This window comes from Sus scrofa, chromosome 10 (genome assembly GCF_054392235.1).
Source record: "Sus scrofa isolate SSC_HxYL_T2T_F1_AM1 chromosome 10, Sscrofa_HxYL_maternal_Yorkshire_Landrace_v2.0, whole genome shotgun sequence".
Classification (NCBI taxonomy): domain Eukaryota; kingdom Metazoa; phylum Chordata; class Mammalia; order Artiodactyla; family Suidae; genus Sus; species Sus scrofa.
The window spans coordinates 36,851,138-36,870,090 of NC_139392.1; the positions used below are offsets into that span (position 1 = coordinate 36,851,138).

The window sequence follows — 18,953 nt, forward strand, 5'->3', positions numbered from 1 at the left end:
GTCCTTGTGATAGTCATAGCAGGTGAGGGTGCAACTCAAGCCCACCTTTCTGACACTCCTTGTTGAATGTTGGCCTCTCCTCTCAAGATGGTAAGAAGGTAAGCAGGTGCGTGTGGAGATCAAGTGGGTTGGATCAAGGACAGAAGATGAGCAAGCTTCAGAGCAGGTCAGTGACCACAAGAGCCTCCAACTGCCTGGGGACCTGAAACAGAGTGGGTTCATTACAAGTTCATTGTAATTCCACACAATATTGGACCGAGGTCAGAAGTCAGGGTCAGCACTGAGCCCAAAATGAAGGAGGTCATCCTTTCCAGGGACAGCGATGTAACACATCAGGGGAAGAGTAGCACAGACTGGTCTAGACTGGCAGGTGATAGAATGGGTACATGAAAATTTAGGAAAACCTGGTTCCTAACCCTGATCTTCCTTAACTCCTCCTCTCCCCTCCACCTTAGCGGTTCCATGGTGGATCTTAAGTCATTGCCATTGCACCAGAATTAGGCCAGCAATTTCCCACCCAGGCCTCCCCCAGCTCCCTGTGTTTAGTGAGTTTTCAGCATTAAATCAGGGTCTAAATCAACTATAATCTCTATCAACCCAACTTGGAACCCAAGACTGACTCTCAGGGATGGCCTATATCGCCTGCTTCTCCTCCACATCCTCTTCCATCTCTGCTTAATCCTCCTCCATCCACCTCTTGCACCATCCATCTCCTCCTGCTCAGTCCTCCCCCTCCTCCAACTCCTCTACCATAAATTGCCTAACAACTCCATTCATCTATTCTCTTCTTTCTCTTGCTTCTGTCTTCATTCCTTGTCCTCACTCACCACCTCCTCCCTCCCTCATCCTACATCCAAGTCTGGTGTAGCTGGACCTTCCTTCCTCCCATCCTTCTCCTTTCCTGAATCTGCTTCCCTCCCTCCTACTCCATGTCTTCCTTTTCTGGACCAGGTGTTTGAGCTCCAACCTCAGGCTCCTGACAGGGACTCAGGCACCTCTGGCAGCAGCCTGCACTGCAGGGAGCCCTGAAAGGGCTGCATGCTCAGTGCTTGGTGCTGGAGGTCCTTGTCACCTCCCCCCCAGCCCTGAGTGGTCCAGGTACCCACAAGTGACCTCTGTCCTTTAGGTGTTGGTAGGGGGTGAGCGTGAAGCTCCTGCTCACCTTTCTCACTCTCACTGTTGGATTTAGGCCTCTCCTCTCAAAATGGTAATAAAGTAACCAATCAGGTTGGGGAATCAAGTGGGTCAGAGAAGGTTGGGCAGACAGACGAGGAGGCATCAGAGCATGGCAGTGACCATGAGGGCCTCCAAATGCCTGGGGACACAAATCAGAGTGGCTGTCAGGCAGCAAGCAGAATTGTGCGTTCACTGTCATTTCACCTGCAGTAGAGTTGATGTCAGAGATCAGGGTCAACACTGAGTGCATAACCAGGGAGGTCATCCTCTACAGGGACAAAGCTGTCAGGAGAAGGTGACTGGGGAATCTGTAGCCTGGCAAGCAATGGACTTGGGCATATCAACCCTCAGGAATCCTTGGTCCCCTAACCCTGACCTTCCTTCATTCCTCCATCCTAAAGCTTTCTGGGAGGATAGTGATGTAGACCCTAAGTTTTTGCCTTTGGATTTGAATCAGGATGGAGTTTTCCCATCCAGGTCTCACCCAGCTGCCTGAGGTTCCCTGGGTCATAGCATCAAACAAGATGCTCCCTCAGGTACAATTTTTAAGAAACACCATTTGGAACTAAATACAGTAGACACTGGGCTGGCCTGGACAACATGCTTCTCTTTCACTCCCTCCTCCATCTCACATTTATTCTCTTCCATCCACCTCCTTCTCTCAACCTCCCCTCTACTTCCTTCCTTCTGCCCTCCACTCCCCTCAACCATTTCCTTTTACTTAGTTACCCTCCTGTATTATTATATACTCCTCTTCACTCAACTCCTACTGCCTAATTTCTCCATCCAACTCTGGTCCAGCTAGATCTTCCTTCCTCCCTATCCTCCCCACCCTCCTCCTCCAGCACCTGGATTCTCTCCCCTCACTCCTCTTCCCCCTCTTCCTTTTCTCAGCCAGGGGTCTGAGCTCTCACCTCAGGCTCCTCAAAGGGACTTTGGAGTTCTGGCCCTGAGGGGTGCTGCATGCTGGTTGGTGCTGGAAGTCCTTGTCACCTCAGCCCCAGACCTGAGTGGTGCAGGCACCCACCAGTGGCCTCTATCCTTGAGGTGTTGGTAGTGGGTGAGGGAGAAGTTCAAGTTCACCTTTCTGACTCTCACTGTTGGACTTGGGCGTCTCCTCTCAAAAGGGTAAAAAAGTAACCAGGTGAGTTTGGGGATCAGGTGGGTCAGAGCAGGGTGGGCAGGTGAGTGAGTGTCAGAACAGGTCAGCGATGATGAGGGACTCCATTAGCCTGGGGACATAAAGCAGAGTGGGTATAGGGCAGGGGGCAGAACTCTGGGGTCCCTGCCTTTCCACCCACAGTGGAAATGGGCCATCCCTTTTTCCAGGAGCAGAAGCAAACTCTTGACATATAAAATGACTTTCCTTTGGTGTGAGGTCCTCTCTCCACACAGGGTAGTGTGACCAAGAGCAGGTGGAGCCTGGCAGACCTGGACATGGGCACCTGGATTCTCATGACTAGCTGGTCCTCCAACCCTGACCTTCTTTAACTCCTCCTCTACCACTATTGTCAGCAGTGACAGGTGGATACTGATGTGGACACTAAGCCCTTGCAGGTGGATTGGAATCAGGCCAGTGATTTCCCACCTCATCCTCACCCAGCTCCCTGAGGTTCCCCAGGTCCAATAATCAAACCAGGGGTTCATTTGGGCATGGCTTTTGCAGGGACCCTTCCCAGACCCATAGAGCTGGCTCTGGGCTGGCCTGGACCTGATGTTACTCCTCCATCCATCTATCTTCTCATGTTCCTTTGTCCTCCTCCTGCTACACTTTTCCTCCTGCTCTTTTGTTCCTTCCTCCCCTTCCCCTCCATTTTTCCTCCACTTCATCTTCCTCCCCCTGAAACCCCTCTGTCTAGTCTTCTTCACACTGTGCCCCCCAACTGGAGTCAGTTTTCTGAACTCTGACCTTGGGCTGCTCACATGAATCAGGCACTGTGGGCAGCAGTTTTCACCACTTGGAGACACAAGGGACTGCATGCAGCTGGCTCATAGTCAGGACTGGGTTTGGCATCATCTTGACCAGACCAGGGAGAACTGAGCCATCCACCTGGTTGTCTCTGTCCCCAAGAGTCAGTATGCAGTGCAGCTTTTTCTTACCTTTCTGAGCTCTTGCTGTTAGAGCTGGTCTCTGCTGTATAAATGGACCAAACTTCAGGTCCATGGGTCAGAACATGGAGGGCAGGAGAGTGTCAGAGCAGGTCAGATATCAGGAAGGCCTCCAACTGCCTGGGGACACAAATCAGAGAGAGCACCACACAGAGGGTGGAACTTGAGAAGTCTCTGCCATTCCACCTAGAATAGGGCCAAGGTCAGAGGTCAATGTTAGCACTGAATCCATAACCAAGGAGGTCATCCTCTCCAGCGACAGGGCAGTTAGCTGGCAGTGGAAGGTGACTGGGCCAGCTGTACCATGGCAGGCAATGGACCTGGGCACAGGGACCCTCAGAAACACTTGGTCCCCCAGCCATGACATTTCTTCACTCCTCCTCTGTTCCTTCCTATTAGGGATTCCAGGACAGTACTGATGTGGACACTACTCCCTTGCCAATGGACTTAAATCAGGGCAGAGATTTCCCACCCAGGCCACACACAGCTCGCTGAGGTTCTCAGGGTCCAAGCATCAAACCTGGGGCTCACTCAGGCACACCACTGAATCAACCCCATGCAGACAGCAGTACCACCTGCTCTGGGCTGGCCTGGACCCCCTATTTCCCCTCATCATCCTCCTCCATTTCTCCTTCATCTTCTCTCCACCACTTCCATCCATCCATCTTGTCCTGCTTATTTCTCCCTCTCCTCCATCTACTCCTCCTCCATCTACTTCTCCTCCTCCATCTTCCTGCTCTACTTCCTTCATCCTTACTCTTCTTGCTCTCACTCCTGTCTTTTTAACTCCTCCTAATTCACCTCCGCCCTTGAGCCTCCTGTATACACCCTTCCTCCTACATTCATCTCTCCTTGGCTAGACCTTCCTTCCTCCACATCCTCCTCTTTCTCTTCCTGCATCATCTCCCCTCTTTCCTCCTCCCACTCTTCCTTTTCTGGGCCAGTGGTCTCAGCTCTCACCTCAGGTTCCTCACAGGGATGCATACATCTCTGGAAGCAGCAAACACCCCACAGAGCCCTGAGTGGCCTACTTAGTAATTGGTGCTGGAGGTCCCTGTCACCTCAGCCCCATACCTGAATGGTCCAGGCACCAACCAGTGGCCTCTCTGTCCTTGAGGCATTGGTATAGGGTCAAGGGTGCAGCTCATGCTCACCTTTCTGACTCTCACTGTTGGATATGGGCTTCTCCTCTCAAAATGATAACAAGGCAACCAGGAAGGCGTGGGGATCAGGTGGGTCAGAGCAAGATGTGCAGGTGAGCAAACATCAGAGCAGGTCAGCAACCACAAGGGCCTCCAACTGCCTGGGCACACAAAGCAGAGTGGGTGCCAGGCAACAGACAGTACTCTGGGGTCACTGCTATTCCATCCACAGTGGAGCCCATCCCATTGGCCAGGAGCAGCCCTGAACTGTTGGCCTGAAATTTTACTTTCCTTTGGGGGAGCGTCCTCTCTCCACACAGGAGAGGGTGACCAGGATGGGATGGACCTGAGCACCTGGACCCTCACAACCAGCTGTCCCTGAACCCTGATCTTCCTTTACTCCTCCTCTCCCACTGCTTGTTAGCAGTGTAAGGAGGATCCTGATGTGAACATTAAGCTCTTGTGGTTAGTCTTGAATCAGGCCAATGATTTCCCATCCAGAACTCAATCAGTACCTTGAGGTTCCCCAGGTCTGAACATCAAACCGAAGGATCACTCAAGTGAAATATTTACAGGGACCCCAATATGACCCTCAAGGGGCTGGCTTGGGCTGGTCTTGACCTCTTGTCCTCCTGCTCCCCCTTACTGTGCTGGTCCACCTCCTGCTCATTTTTCTTTCCCTGCTCCTTCACTGTCCAACTTTCCTCCTTCTCCCCTGCACCACCTCCTCATTCCCCCATGCTCCCACTTCCATTTCTCTTCATCTTCATTTTCCTCTCAACTACCCCACCTTCCCCATTCCAGATGTCTATGCTCTGTCCTTGGCCTCCTTCATGACCTGGACACTGTGGCTGCAGTTTGCACCCCTCAGCACCCTGAGTGGTTGCATCCCCCTGGCTCACCTTCTGTGTTCCAGTGTTAGTGTCAGCTCAGCTAAAGCTCTGGGGTAAGGAAGTCACATGCCTAGTAGCCTCTGTCCCCAAGGTGCCCGTTAGGGATGAGTGTGCCTATCTTGCTCACCTTTCTGAGCTCTCACTGTTGGAGTTGTGCCTCTCTTCTAGAAACAGTGACAAGGTGGATGAGGGGGATGGTAGGTCAGAACAGGACAGACAAGAAAGCTCCAGAGCAGGTCAGGGACCATGAGGGCTCCCAAAGGCCTTCAGACAAGAAGAGGAGTGGGTGCCAGGCAGCATCAGAACTGTGAGGTCATTGCCAGTACATCCATGAGGGCCCATCTCATTGGTTGGCATCAGCCCTGATCCTTTCACCTGGAAGCTCTTGCCTTCAGGGGAGGGTCCTGTGACCAAGCTGGTCTCCCCCAGGAGGAGGCCTGGCCTTGTCCCACTGCCCCTCAGCCCACCTCCCCAGGTGTCCAGCACCCCTTGGAGGGGTGTGTATCACAGTTGTGCTCTGTTCCTTCCCATAGGACACTGAAAAGCTTTTGCACTTATACCAACACTAGGGATCATCATTAACTTGGGGGCCAGTATCAGTGGCTGTTTAACATGTGTATTGTGGATCCATCATGATTTTATTAAAGGTCCTTATTTTGGATCTCTCAGGTCTTTCCATTTGGCAAATATGCAGGAGCCCAAGGGGAACCGCAGTCCCTTGCTTTTCTCCCATTTGGAGATGCTGTCAGTCATCTCTGCCTATGGTTATAAATAAGGGTATTTGTGGTGTCCCACTGACCCCAGCTTCACTCTCTGAGACCTCCTGACCCTCAGACATTCTCTCTCAGCTCTGACAATAAAAGCTGTTATTCTGAGAAGTGCTTGTTCTCAGGGCTTTTGCTCTCCATCTGCATATTTCTTAGTAGTGAGGTCAATAGGCATATTTTATCTCTCCTCCCTTTGTGTTGTGACCTATATGTCACATCATTTCCCATCTATTTGCTTTTAAAAATTTGATTTGAAGAAATTCCTCACTCATAAGGACTTTAGAAGTGCAAATGTCTTCAGTTTAAAATTTTATTTAACTCCATTGAGTGCCCCCCATGCACAAATTTGACTTCTCTGTGTTTGAATCTGTCCCTTTTTATATGTAGCCTCTAGGATTTTGTGTGACTTAGCAAGGCTTTTCCTATGTATGTTATTAAGTTTGTTTGTCTTCTTGGCTGCCATGGACACCCCTCTTGAACATATTTTTCAGTTTTTCTAGCTATAGTTGCTTAGTTACTCTGCATGTGCACTTTTAACGCCACCCAAGCAGGCCTCCAAAGAGCTGGCATGACATTTTTCCTGGGCTCATCTGTGTCATCCACTTAGGGAGAAGCAGGTCCATGGAGGAGCCACCCCTGCAGTGGACACTGATGGTGGTGGGCTTGAGAGTTACCTGCCTGGGCCTGGGGTGGGGTGTGAAGGCTAGAGAGACAGTCACATTACTACAGAGAGGGGTGGGTTTGGGGTGGGGCCTCTGTAACTTCTCTGATACCAAGAGTCTCCCAAAAAATAGCAACCTGGGAGTTCCCATTGTAGCTCATTGGAAATTAACCTGTCTTGTATCCATGAGGATGTGGATTTGATCCCTAATCCTGCTCAGTGAGTTAAGGATCCAGCATTCCTGAAAGATTTTGTGTAGATTGCAGGCTTGGCTCTGGCTGTGACATAGACTGGGATCTGCAGTTGTGATTCAATCCCTAGTCTGGGAACTTCCTCATGCCACACCTGAGACCCTAAAAAAAATAAAAGTAAAAAGAAAAAATATAGCAAAGTGATTAAGACCACTGGTGGACCCAGGCCAGTCCATTGTGCTGGTGGCCTGGATCACAGCAAAGTCACCTGGTATAGGTGTCCCCTCTAGCTCCACCTCCGACAGTGGCACATGTATGCTTTGTGGATGTGACAATTCAAATGTGCTGTGTGGGTGGGCATCTGGCTCCTCCTCTGGGCCCAGCTGGTCCACCCTACACATAAGCATTTCATCACTGTCACCCACAGCTTGGGGTGGATCAGGCATGGCTGCTCCCCAATCTCCCTCCCTGACCTAGGTATGTGCTGAGGGTACAGAGGGGTATGGGTACTGGTCCAGGACTACCCATCAGGGCAGGAATCCACAGCCCTTCCCATCACCTACCCTCCTAGCTGGTGGGGCTCAGATATGGCAACCACACAAAGGAAGTTCAGTCCCACATGGGCCAGAAGGTGTGGCTGCCAGCCCCCAAGGCTTGAGTGGCTGGGATCCCTGGAGTATCAACTCACTGCCTCTGACCCCAAGGGTGACAGATGGGGTCCCCCACTGTCAGGGAAACAGAGGAGACCTGAAGTTGACCATGACCATGGTGTGGATCCTTCTCAGCCAGCCCTCCTGCCTTGGGCTCTTGCCTTTAACTTGTAGCATGGCCCCAGAATAGCAGCCATACAGGCCTGGAGACCCTACTGACCATGCCCACCATGTCACCACCTTCCTTGGGACAGTTTCTTAGGGAGACCTGCTACCTCTCCCCTGTTCCAGTTTTCTCCTCACTCAGCACCTGTGAACCACTTTAAAACATGTTACTGATTTCCAATGTTCCCAAGTTCACATGGGCAGGGTGGCCTCTCTTATAGTCTCTGTGCCCTGGATAGATCCTAGAAACAGAGCACAGACCCCAGAATGAAATCCGTTTAAACATGTGTGATTTGAAGGCATAAGTTCTAGAGATGCCAGTGGGTAATAACACTGCCCTGTGATGTAAAAGTCAAAAGGGTAGATCTCATGATTACATCACATTAAAAAAGAGAAAAATGAAGTACAGTCAATGTAAAGTAAGACAGTAAAAATAAAGCCCAATACATCAGTCACTACAATAATTGTAAAAGGGCCTCACTTACTCTTTGAAAGTAGTGATTTTAAGCAAAAAAAAAAAAAAAAGTTCTACCTAAATGCAGGTAAGTCTGGCATTTTCTGTTGGAGTTAAGGATTCTGTGTTGTCAGTGCAGGAGCTAGAGTTGCTCCTGTGGCACAAGTTTGATTCCTGGCCCAGTAATTTATGCATGCTGCAGATGTAGCCAAAAAAAGAAAAAGGAAAAAAAATGTTTCAGAAACACATGTGTAGGTATTTCCCATAGTAGCTCAGCAGGTAAAGAACCCGGATAATATCCATGAGGATGCAGGTTTGATCCCTGGCTCTGCTCAGTGGGTTAAGATTCCTGCATTTCCACAAGCTATGGCATATGTTGCAGATGTGGTCCAGATCTGGCATTGATGTGGCTGTGCCATAGGCCAGCAGCTGTAGCTCCAATTGTACTCTTAGCCTGGGAATGTTAATATGCTGCAGGTATGGCCTTAAAAAGACAAAAAAACAAAAACAAACATATAAAACAAAACACATGTACAGCCAAAAAATATACAAGTTTAGTGGGGAGTGGCCCTCTTGGTTATTTCAGACCCAGAACACAGTGACAACTCTGTGGTGCTCTCAATACTTCCTCATTGATGGATTAAAAACCCATAGATTTTGAAAGAAGACTCATTTATCAATGGATCACAGGTCTGAGCAGAATTCACAATGGGAATTAGAAATACTTAGAATGACTATACAAACAGGCATGTGAGATGTAGCTCAAGTGGATTTCAGAAGAGTTGAGTCAGTGTGGTTGAACAAGGTGACAAGAGAATCTGCAAGTCCATGAGTGGGTCATGAACTCATGGGGCTGGATGCAGAATAGGCTGAGTCAAGGGCAGGAGAAGAGTTTTGAAGAGGGCCCAGGAGCTGATCCTTCCAAAAAGCCTGGAGCCCATGAGCATGCAGATGAGCACACAGCTCAGGGGCCTGATGGTGGGTGAAAACTCCCCAGGAGCAGTGGTGGAGGCAGGGACTTGTCTGCTCACCTGAGGCTCAAGAGATGTGCCCAAGGGTCCTGTGGATTTGGCCTTATTGCTAGTATTCACTGAGCTCACTGAATGCAGTGGGAGCCTTGTCATTGGCAGAAAGCCTTTTGTGGTCCTGGCCATGTGGATATGTACCAAGTGATGCCCACCAGGCCACCAGATGCCATGAAATTCTGGAGAGAGTGAGGGGAGTCTTGGGGCCTCTGCAGGACAGGTGATTTTTCAGTGACAATAAGATCCCTGAGAGCTGTGGGACCAGTCAACCAGAGTGCCTGTTTCCCTTCCACCCTTCCCTGTCCCTGAAGAGGAACCAGGCTCTCCATCCCTCTGCATATTCGGCCCTGTCAATGACCAGCACCAGGAGGCTGGCCAAAGCTCCACTTTCCTGACTGCTCCCAGACTGGCCCAGGCTGGAAAGTTCTGAGGGTGTGCCAAAAGGACACTTCCAGTTCACTGCCACATGTGATCATCAACCACTTCTGATTTTCTGATCCCTACAGAGTTGAAAATGCCAATGAAAACCACAGGAAGTGCACTATCCCTGACCAGAACTCTGAGGAGGGCATTGCCCCTGCCAGGTGCTGGATGACATATCCTGTGCCCCCAGCAGGAGTCTGGAACCTGATTCCTCAAGAGTGCTGAGACCCAGCTGGAGTGGGCAAGCAGTGGGAACTTTATCTGTGTCCAGAAGCTCTGTTATAGCAGCTCAGTATAAGTCCCACCCAAGGCCACACTACAAAGGGACAGAGTCACGAAAGAGGAACTCCTGTGCCACCACTTCTTCTGTCTCTGTCTCTCTCCATCTGTATCTCTGTCTCTCTCTGTTTTGAACTCCATGAGCTGATGGGCTTAGTCCAGGTCCCTCACTCTGGCCACCAAGTCCGTGCCACCTGGTCTTGTGGTGCCCATCTAGTGTCACCATCTGTGCCCATTTGTGGAGCCAGCTACACCATGATCACTGCAGATAAGGACCCTGTGTTGCAAGTGACACTGAACACCACATATGTGTTCTCTTTGGATGGCATGTGTGGCAGGTCCCAGCTCTGGCCCCAGCCTTTCCATGGAGTGGGAATTACTCAGCAATATGCTCCCCACTTCAGGGAAGCCCTGAGAAACCCATCTGCTTCCAAAGGCAAGAAAAAGTAAACTAGGCGGGAATAATCAAACTCCCCATTTGCAGAGGACATGGCTGACTAGACAATCTCAGGGCTGGTGCATGTGTTTTTTCAAGGAAAGTTTTGTTCGGATATATGCCCAGGAGTGGGTTTTCTGGGTTATATGGTAGTTTTATGTATAGTTTCCTAAGGTATATCCATAATGTTCTCCATAGTGGTTGTACCAGCTTACATTCCCATCAACAGTGCAGGAGGTTCCCTTTTCTCCACACCCCCTCCATAATTTGGTATTTGTGGAATTGTTAATGATGGCCATTCTGATTAGTATGAGGTGGTGTCTCATTTTGATTTGCATTTCTCTAATAATCAGTGATATTGAGCATTTTTTCATGTACTTGTTGACCATCTATACATCTTCCTTGCAGAAATGTCTATTCGGGTCTTTTGCTCATTTTTCAATCGGGCTGTTGGCTCTTTTTGCTGTGGAGTTGTATAAATTGCTTGTATATTCTAGAGATAAGCCCTTGTCAATTGCATCATTTGAAACAATCAACTTCCATTCTGTAAGTTGTCTTTTTGGAAATGTGAAATTTTAAAATAACATTTATAATAGCTCCAAAAAATCAAATACTCTGTAAAGATCTACAGAAAACTTGCCCATGGCTAGGACTTCCAGTATGATATTGAATAAACTTGGTAACATTAGATTTCTTTGTTTTTTTACTACTTTCAGGGCAGAGAGGAATCTGGTTTTTGCTTTATATGTGAGTTAAGCTGTACTTTTTGGTAGATGACCCTTATTGTTGCCAAAAATCAGCCTCTATCCACCAGTGCTCAGTAGAAATGCAGAGACAGAGTTTTGGCTAAAGAAAAAAACAATAGCTTTTATTGCTTTGCCAGGGAAAGGAGGCCACAGCAGGTTAATGCCCTGAAGACTCTGCCCTCTTTGGGAGAATTTCAGGGGAGTTTTATTGCAAAACAAACAAACAAACAAACAAAAACAGGCTTTCAGATAGAAATCAGGATTGGGGAAGACATGCATTCTACTTTTTTAGGGGGATTTTGTCATCAAAGCTGGTGTCAGGAGATAGCAGGATCAGGATAGTTGTCTTCTGGGTTATTGCCTAGAATAACAGTACTTGAGAAATGGGCATATTGATCACAGATTAGTAAAAAAAAAACTAGGATATATCCTGAGAAAACCTCATGTGCTACTCATCTTTAACCCACAGGCAGTTGTGCTCAGGGTACCTAATCTTTAGCTTATGGGTGCTTGTGTTTAGGGTGCAATGAAGCCAGTGATAAGGACAATGAAAGACTATGCTGTTCAGTTTTATGTATTCCTTTCTAAATTAACCATAAGGAATATCACTTTTCTCAGAGGTGTAGAAGATGTCTATGTCATTCTGTGTATCCCTTGAGAGGGAATCAGGATACTGGCCTAAGGTTGTACTTTTTTTTGTTTTGCTTTTTTTTTTTTTTTTTTACTGATCCTCCTTTTTTTGCCTCTCCTTCTTTCCCTAATCAGAAACTGTCTGAATCTGCCCCTGGGAACTCAGGGAAGGCCATGGAGGCTGAATAAGGACCATTTCCTAAAACCAAGAAATGTGGAGCCCCCAAAGGCCTTGCTCAGTTACAATGATTGGCTGTGACTGTTTCAGTGTTGGGATAACTAGAGTTCCCTCATCATTTCTGGAATGTTCCCCCTCATCAGCTGTTCCTCTCTCTTTGTTATTTTACTCTTTGTGTTTCCATGATCAGAAAAACATGTAAGCATCATTATGCAACTGGGAGAGGCAGACAAAGAATCATGCAAACAGGCATGGTAAAGAGTGAGGGTCAGTGTTCTGTGGTTTTCAACTCTCACACTGAGTGACTGTTTAGAAGAGGGTTTTGAGAGTCAGTAAAGGCTTAAGAACCTCCACCCAGAACAGCAGCCGGGAAGAAGTTCCTGCATTGTCCTGTAGGTGGCAGTAGACTAATCTCTGGATCAGGAACAAAACCAAATTCAGATTCTGCAAGGGCCCTGCTCTCCCGAAAAGAGGCTTCCCACATGGAAGAAAGTTAGTGCAGGAGAGCTCATGGAGTCACAGTGCCTAAGTGGAAGATGGCAATTCCTCTCCCCATCTTCCCCATGTCTAGACACCTACTAAAGATAAGCCTGTGTTCCATCTTGAAACTCTGTCCTCCAGTGACTTCCGTGAGGCCATCCTGGTTTTCATGCTGCAGAAGCAGCTACTCTTTATGTTTCCATTCTTCATAAGAAATAAGTAACATACCTAAATGAGAACCCATGTCCATCTTGACCCAGAGTCTATTATTCTTCCAGAATACCACGATGTTGGAGCCCGAGTGAAATGCAAGGTCACTGTGGCCTATGAGTCATGTCTCGTGCACAGAGAATTAGACAACAAAAATTAAAGGGTGAACAGGAAGCAGATCTGCATGATGAGACGATAAGGAGGCATCTTGCACAAATGCTCTGTGCCACATTACACCCCGTAATGGGCCAGGTGGTGCTTCAAACTTTTGACATTTATGCCATTTGATCCTACAAACAGGTCTATAATTGTCTTCACTTTTCAGATGATGATGTGGAGTAGGAAGTGTTGGGTCACCTGACCAAGAGGTAAGGTTTGGCAGACTTGGGGACTGATCAAGAAGAATGATGTGGCCATGAGATGGCAGGTGTCCATACTGAGTTTACTAGGGTGCACTCTGCCAGTTTGTTGATAAGGGATGTCCCTCACAATATGGGACCTTCTAGAAGCTATAGCAAAGATAGCATCACCTGCCTGATAAAAGCAGGACAGATGCTGGGTTAGAGGGAAATGGCAGGGGACTTGTGTGTCCAGAAGACATCACTCAGTAGCATGGAATGAGCCTCTGCATCAGAGATAACCAATGGGAGCTATGACTTGAGGTCTTTGGCAGCCAGATGTTTGTCTTATCTATGGCAAGCAGGTGCTGTGTGCAGTGGAGTATGATAAACAGACAGGTTCTAAACGGCTGAAAATCTGCTTATTGGAACACTATAACAACCAGGTGTGTGAAATTAAGTATGATTCTGATGGGCTTGGAGCTAATGGGTCCTGGCCTGCTGTGCAGAAGTAAAAGATATGGGACTAGTATACCTTGACTCACAGATGTAACCATGCTCATTATGATGGTGGAAAGGAGAATGGGGTTTAAGCCCCCATACTCAATGGCCAGGTGGCTCATACTCTTCATGACCAAATGTGCATTGGGTTCTTTTGGCCCAGGCACTTGTGTGTCCCTCCTCCTCACACAGTAACCTCCTGATTGATGATTGTGATTCCAGATACAAGGAAGGAAATGAGGCTGTGACTTATGCTCAGGGAGACTATGCCTGGAAGTAACCTTCCCAAGACGTAGTCTTAATCAGCATTTTTTCTTCTATCTCATTTTGCCATTATTGCTCAAACAATACTTTAGGGAATGGTCCAAAGCACATTGGAAGTAGGTTCTAATTTTGTGTTCTAGCTGCCACAGTCTGTTTCTCATCTGTGGAAGTGTCTGTCCCAGAGTTTCCTGGTGGTGAGCCTGAGGTCCTAAGAGTAAGTCAATATCAAACACTCTGTTCCACCACCATCACACAGCAACATTCATGGAAATGTGAGGATTTGGGGCCTGCTGGGAATTGTCTTATGTTCTTCATAATATACTGCAGCTTGATTTTTATTTCTATAAATTGTGGCCACTGGACATTGGTCCCTCCAGGGTCATTCATCTGGGTCCCTTCTAGAATAATCCAATTGGACAGAGAAGGAGGTGAGTCTGTCCCTGGAGGGGAATCCAGGTGTGAGCTTGGGGTAGGGAGGTGGAAAAGAGATGTGGGATGTCTGAGGGATGTCTTGTTCCCACTTTTACTGTGAGTAGAAAACCCTCTCACTCCCTCTTGGACACAATCTCCTCTGGACACTCAGGTGAAATGACAGGAAATGTGTGGCAAGGGGAGAAGTAGAGAGGAGAGAGTTATTTGATTAGCCTTACACTAGATCAGTGTCCTGTACATATTTTTCATTATATTATATATATGTTGGTTTGCTTATTTTTAGAGCAGCACCTGTGCCATAGAAGTTCCCAGGCTAGGAGATGAATCAGAACTGTAGCTGCCAGCCTGCACCATGGTCACAGCAATGCCAGATCCAAGCCACAGCTGTGGACAACACCACAGCTCATGGCAGTGCCAGGGCAAGATTTTTTGATGAAATTATTCACAAAATAAAAGCAGAATGTACAAAATAGTCATCTAATGGAGAAAATGTTAAAAATTGGATACAAACCACACTACATAAATCTAATTTTCATATCATGTTTAATAGTAAAATTCCATAAATTTGTTGGTGCTGGGCAATTGTCTTATGACGGATATGTGTATTCCAGGGAGGGTAGGTTGTATTTTTATTGTGCAATTGATTTTCCTTGCACTTAATCATTTTAAAAAAGGATTGATGCTGAAAGAGAAAAATAAAATTTTGATGGGCAGAAAGGGGAAGGGGCAGTGGAGCACCTCCATCAAAGATTTGTGTTTTCCTGGGTATTGCTGCTTAGATACATCCATGGTTCATTAGAGGTCAAGGGCAGTCCTGTAAAAAAAAAAGTTTCATTCTAAGCACAAAGATAAAGCCCAACCCAAAATATACAAAAATCTTCCTGAGTGGAGTTCCTATAGTGGCTCAGTGGTTAATGAATCTGACTAGGAACAATGATGTTGTGTGTTCGATCCCTAGTAGGACATTTGTGAGCCTGTGGTCCCCACCAAGGGTGATAAGAGCAAGGAGGCAGGGGAAGCCACAAAGACTTAGGCTCCCAAAGGTCCTACTAGGGAAGAAAAGTAATGGGGCCCCAACTTCAGACTCAAAACACAGCAACCCTGAGGCTGCCCCATCCTCCAAGGAGACCCCAGAAGCCACAGAAGCACCCAGTTCCATGCCCAAGGCCCAGGCCCCTGTGGCCCCCAGAGCCCTTGACAGCCCTGCAGATGAGGTCAAATATAAGACCCCATGCTAATTCAGTTCAAACCATAGGACTCAAAAGTAACAAGGACAGCCTCTGGAGGAAAAAATGTACAGCTTATCAATGATCTCTCTCTCTTTCACTCTCTCTCTCCTCTCCTACACTAACTTGTTTCAAATTGGATGTCATGATAAGCATTCCCTGAGTAAAAGAATGTGGTCCCATCAAGGGAGGGAGGGAGGGGGTGGGGAGAATCCAAATAGTATTTTTGTGGGGGAAGAACTAATATACCTTCAGTCACCTCTACCAATCAGTCCAGGACTTCAATGTCTGAAAGTACAGTACATCTCTTTGTACCTGAACTGCTGTTACTTGCTCTTTGCCACTAAGTTCCCAAATATCTTGCCTTCTGCAAGGGGGAATTGGGAATGAAGCATTTTGATTCTGGAGCAGGGCCTATGTTAAGGCTACCAGATCTTTATGAAGGCAGTATTTTCTGAGTTTTCTTTTTAATTTACAGACTTTCTTGTGTGTGTATATATATATATATATATATATATATATATATATAAAACATTATGGATGAATGCCATCTTTCAGACAGCCGCTTTAGGCTCTCCATATGTATCTCCATAGAGGGACTTGATGCTTCCTCCCCAGGTATTATTGGGAAGAACAAACATTCTCTCATCCTACTCAGCTGCCCTAGATTTCTCGTGACATGTTAGTGCATGTCCAGGTTTGGGTGCACCTGTAGTTCTGCTCATTCATCAGTGGAAATGAAAAAAAAGCCTACATTCATTGAAGTTCCATGTTCTCTTTCATTCAATGTCACAGACACCAACATATCACTCATTGGAAAATGGAAAAAATAAGAAAACAACAACAAAATATGTAACATGGGTGCATTGAAATTTTATATAATTGCATAAATGCTATAACAGTAATAAGCAAGTAAAAAATGAACAAAATGAAAGTTTGGTATATCATTTCTATTTTATCAATATACATCACTACATTGAAAAAGTAGAAAGCCAGTCACCTCAACAGATGTGGAGAATAGTTAATGATAATAAGCAAATATTTATGATAAAAATACTCAGCAAACTAGGGATGGAAGGTTAAAATAAAGAATTAACTTACTTGTTTTTGGTTAATTATCAATAGCATGGAAATCGGAAGCCCTGGAATTTTAGTTAGAAGGAATAAAGCTTTTTCTTTAGAAAAATATGAATGAATTCCTTCAGAGACCGAGGAATAAAGATAACAATTAGGATGAAATCTCATTTCCTTTTGTAGCTGGTTTTTTTTAATTGAAACAAATTCTCATAATATAAAATTAACTATTGTAAAATGAAAAAAAGCTCAGTATATTTAGGCCATACTGTGCAACCATACCTGTATTTACCACCAAAATATTTCCATCACCTCAAAAAAAAAAAATGTTGTACCTATTAAGGAATTTTTCACTTACTTCTGCCCCCAAGTCCTGATAATGACCTGATAATGACATTCTGTTTAGATGTAATGTTTACCCATTTTGCATACTTCATATAAAATGAATCATAAAGTATGGGATTTTTGTGCTTGGCATCTTTCATTTAGCATAATTTTTCAAGGCACATCCACATTATGCCATATACTAGTATTTTGTTTTTATAATTGAGTAATATTTCACTGTAGATACCATATTTAATGTAGCCTTTTCATACTTTGAAGGTCATTTGGGCCATTTTTCTTTTTGGCTGTTGTGAATAGTACTGTTATAAACATTGAGCGGTGTGTATTTCTTTGAGTACCTGATGTCAATTCTAGTTGGTATATACCTAGGAGTGGCATTTCTGAGTACCTGGAATTAGATATGTTTTGAGGTTTGAGGACATAATACCTGATACTGCACTCACTTCAGATACAAATTTCATGTCTGAAGAATTCATAAGACCTAATTTGCTAATTTGTTAAAAGGATTCAAACAGCTTACCAAAAACTACACTAGCAATTAGAGTTTATCATGAGATAGGCATACAGATCAGTATGCTACACAAATTAAGAGATACATAGGACCAAGCCTATGAAAGTTTCAGAGACCCTTTCTCTAGACCCCTCTATGTTTAGAAACATAGGAACATACATATATATACTCTCATAAGAAAATAGAAAAAATAATTAAACTTGGATTAATAAAAGCTATCTGTAGAATATTGTCATATAGATGGTTTTTCTCTTACATATTTATATGTCTTATGTCCAGATGAAAGCAAGATATGTAGTCTTGTCTGTTTTTCTTAAGACTAAATGAATGGAGTTGATTATACAAATGTCCTAAGGCTTTAGGAAAATAATGTACAAGCTAGATATCACACAGGACATGTTGGCATCTAATTACTGAAACTTCAGTCTTTAATGCAATACTTCAGTGACTTTCTCTAGTCTTCATTCTTGTTGGCATGTATTTGTGATGCAGTTTGGTGCCAGGATTTAATTTTCAGGTTTTATCTTATCTTTGATATCTCTGGGATTTCTTCGTATGTTAGAAAATGGTAAGATATTTTTGGGGGGTTGTATTTTAAAAGGAATCATATTATATATTCATTTTCTAATATTTCCTTGTTATTATACATAAATGTAACTGATTTCTGAATGTTAATCTTACATCTTGCTATTTTCCTGAATTTCTTCATGAGAAATACAAGTTTTGTGTGGAGTCCTTAGGGTTTTCTATATATATTATCATGTCATCTGGGTAGAATGACATTCTTACCTCTTCTCTTCCAATTTGGATGCCTTTTATTTCTTTGGTTTGTCTAAGTGCTGTGGCTAGTACTTCCAAAACTATGTTGAATAAAAGTGGTGATAGTGGGTATTCTTGTCTTTTTCCTGATTTTAGTGGGAAGGCATTCAGCTTTGCTCCATTGAGTATTATGTTGGTATTATATTGGATGTGTGTTTGGCTTAAATGGCATTTATTATGTTGAGATATGTTCCCTCTATACCCACTTTGGTAAGAGTTTTGAATCGCGAGTGGATGTTGGATTTTGTCAAATGCTTTTTCTGTATCTATTGAGATGATTGTGTGATTTTTTGGCTTTTCTTTTGTTAATGTGGTGTATAAAGTTGCTTGATTTGTGTATGTTGAACCATCCTTGAGAACTTGAGATGAGCCCCACTCGGTCATGATGTATGATCTTTTTGATGTGTTGTTGGATTTGATTGGCTAAATTTTGTTGAGATTTTTTGTGCCTATGTTTATCAAAGATATTGGTCTATACTTTTATTTTTTTGTAGCATATTTTTCTGCTTTTGACAGTAGGGTGGTGGTGGCTCCAGAGAATGTCTTAGGGCTTATTCTTTTCTCTTCAACATTTTGGAAAATTTCAAGAAGGATGGGTGTAGGTTCTTTTTGTATGTTTGGTAGAATTTGCCAGTTAAATCATCCTTGACTTTGGTATGTAGGGAGTGTTTTTGTTACATATTCAATTTCATTTCTGGTAATGCATCTGTTTAAATGATCTGTGTCTTCATGATTCAGGTTTGGAGGGCTGTATGTCTCTAGAAAGTTGCCCAGTTATTCCAGTTTTTCAAATCTGTTGGCATATAATTGTTCATAGTAACTTTGGTC

At 45.2% G+C, this 18,953-nt stretch overlaps 1 pseudogene; it reads right to left on the reverse strand.

Moving 5' to 3' along the window:
• Window positions 1-3,368: 3,368 nt before the first annotated feature.
• LOC146398990 (Y-box-binding protein 1 pseudogene) overlaps window positions 3,369-18,953 on the reverse strand; it is a 31,971-nt pseudogene continuing 16,386 nt past the window's right edge.